Consider the following 3,186-nt stretch of genomic DNA (forward strand, 5'->3'; position numbering starts at 1 on the left):
CAATCAGATGTGACGTATCTTGTGTAATTTCCCCTCTGCAAAGCTCTGAAAATGGCTATAAATTCATTATGTGAAAAGACTTCATCACTTTTGAAGGCTTCTCATGCGAAAAGTATGTGCCATAAATGTATCAGATTATTTTTGCCACTCATAAATGGACTACAAGGTCATGTCCATGCATTAACTTTGGTTGTAATCATTATCATATTGTCAGGGCATTTTGATTTAATTGGGCTTGATTTTCAAAAAGCCCATTTTCGTCTTCTCATTTCACCAAGTGAACAGTTAACAGGATTTTTTTTAAAAATACCATATGTCAATCTGTATGTGAGGATCATCTCTCCAAAATTTGGGCTTATTGCTGAGTTTCTTATGATTTTTGGAAAATATTCTTTATGGGTGATTCCGTGTTAAATCAGGACACTTTCGGACCTCATCGGAACAGATTTTAAAGAAACTTGGTATGCTGATTCAGTCATATGAGAAAGCCTCAGAAATCAATTTGCACGTTTCTTGCATCAATATTAAGGGAGATTCAGACTAAGAAAGTTTGCATAAATTGGGGCGGGGACTATACCTTTCGTCCACCGTTCATTTTGGGTAGTGTATGCAATCATGTAAAATGTAGAGCTGGAAAAGAGCTTTGAAATGACATATGAACCATGTATGTGTGACCTACAGTAAAGGAGATACAATCAAGTCAAAAGGTATAGTCCCCGCCCCAATTTATGCAAACTTTCTTAGTCTGAATCTCCCTTAATATTGATGCAAGAAACGTGCAAATTGATTTCTGAGGCTTTCTCATATGACTGAATCAGCATACCAAGTTTCGTTAAAATCCGTTCCGATGAGGTCCGAAAGTGTCCTGATTTAACACGGAATCACCCATAAAGAATATTTTCCAAAAATCATTAGAAACTCAGCAACAAGCCCAAATTTTGGAGAGATGATCCTCACATACAGATTGACATATGGTATTTTTAAAAAAAATCCTGTTAACTGCTCACTTGGTGAAATGAGAAGACGAAAATGGGCTTTTTGAAAATCAAGCCCAATTAAATCAAAATGCCCTGACAATATGATAATGGTTACAACCAAAGTTAATGCATGGACATGACCTTGTAGTCCATTTATGAGTGGCAAAAATAATCTGATACATTTATGGCACATACTTTTCGCATGAGAAGCCTTCAAAAGTGATGAAGTCTTTTCACATAATGAATTTATAGCCATTTTCAGAGCTTTGCAGAGGGGAAATTACACAAGATACGTCACATCTGATTGGATTTCTTAATTCAACAGGGAAATGTCCTTGTATTCGCATAGTTTCACTAATGTGAGTGAAATACCAAAAGAGCCAATAATGTTGCAAAAAGGATCGTTCATCACAATGCTTAAAATGACTTGAATCTTCAAAGGGCTGTCGTTTTTGAACTGTAAGTGATACAGCTGTAATATTTAAGAGTTATGCATAGGTTTAGTCTACAAACACCTGTGATTTTTTAAAGATTTTTTGGAGACTTTCCGCCACTAGGTGATTTGACACAAAATGGATAAAGAAGGGGTCATTCCAAGCATAAGATAATGTTTTATGTCTGAATGAATCAATGCAAATTCAGAATAGCTGAAAACGTAATTAACTGAATTAGTTACACCTGTGTTATGCAATAGTTTCATGTCAAAGCTGCCCATTAGTGACTGGAACCTATGTGATGCCACCTCACAGGTCACAATATCTCTGCAATGCCTCAAAAACCACAGACCACATTTTCAGATGATGTCAATGACATTACAGGCTAGCTTTAGGGAAAAAATGAAGAAATTTAAAATATAGGTTTTTTTGCTATTCAATTTTTAATATTATAATCTCTGATAACTCAGCTACCTTTCATTTTGGGTATTGTTTGCTATTTATGTAAAATATAGAGCTGGAAACGAGCTTTCAAACGACATCAGAACCATTTCTGTGTGATGTACAGTAAAGGAGATACAATGAGTCAAATGTATAGTCCCCACCCCAATTTATGCAATCTTTCTTAGTCTGAATCTCCCTTAATATTGATGCAAGAAATGTGCAAGTTCATTTCTGAGGCCTTCTCATATGACTAAATCAGCATACCAAGTTTCGTTGAAATCCGTTCCGATGAGGTCCGAAAGTGTCCTGATTTGACACGGAATGACCCCTTCATCAACTGGTGTGTGTGTGTGTGTGTGTGTGTGTGTGTGTGTATGTGAGAGAGAGAGAGAGTAAGTATTATATGGTGCATATGTCTTCATGTTATAAATGCGTGTGTTTCTAGTTTAACACTATGTGTGTTCGAGGAGGTAGATGTGAGTGTTTGTGTGTGTGTCTGTGTGTGTGTCTGTGTGTGTCTGTGTCACATGCTGACACAGCTGACTTCCTTTTCCTTTACAGGAACCTTGAGGGTCCTTCAGCTGTTCAGGAAGACAGCAAATGACCCCTCTTCTCACACAAACATAAACATATAAACACATACTCTCTCTTTCACACAAACACACACACACACACACACACACACACACACACACACACACACATACACATAGACACACACACACACACACACACACACACACACACACACACACACACACACACACACACACACACACACACACACAAACAAGGGTGACAAAAGAGACAACTTGGCCTTTATCTTCTCCCTGAAATCCTTATCCGCACACACACACACACACACACATGTGCACACAGGCACATATACACATTGAATAAGAGAGATTACCGAGGAAGCTCCCAGTATTGTGTTCAGTATAGGTCACGACTTTCCCCTGGGTATGTCTGTATATGCAAATTTATCAGATGTGTGTGTGTGTGTGTTAGGGAAAGGGAGAGAAATTGGAAAAAGATATAGGCCTATATGATACTTAGAATGGTCAGAACCATGCAAATCTTTCTCATGATGTAAAAGAGAACTGCACAGGCACCCCCCCCCTCTCTCTCTCTCTCTCTGTGTGTGTGGGTGCACATCTGTATCCTGGCACCAGACATGACCTTGTTCCCCAGGATATTACTTAAATGTACGTCGTCGAGACAGTTGCAACACGGACAAATGGAACATGGCAAATGAAATAGAGATATGCAAATATGCAGGAAAGAGTGTCAGTGTTGCTGTGTGTGTGTGCATGTGCACGCCTATGTGCGTG

This window comes from Sardina pilchardus, chromosome 12 (assembly GCF_963854185.1).
Source record: "Sardina pilchardus chromosome 12, fSarPil1.1, whole genome shotgun sequence".
In the NCBI taxonomy this organism is placed as follows: domain Eukaryota; kingdom Metazoa; phylum Chordata; class Actinopteri; order Clupeiformes; family Clupeidae; genus Sardina; species Sardina pilchardus.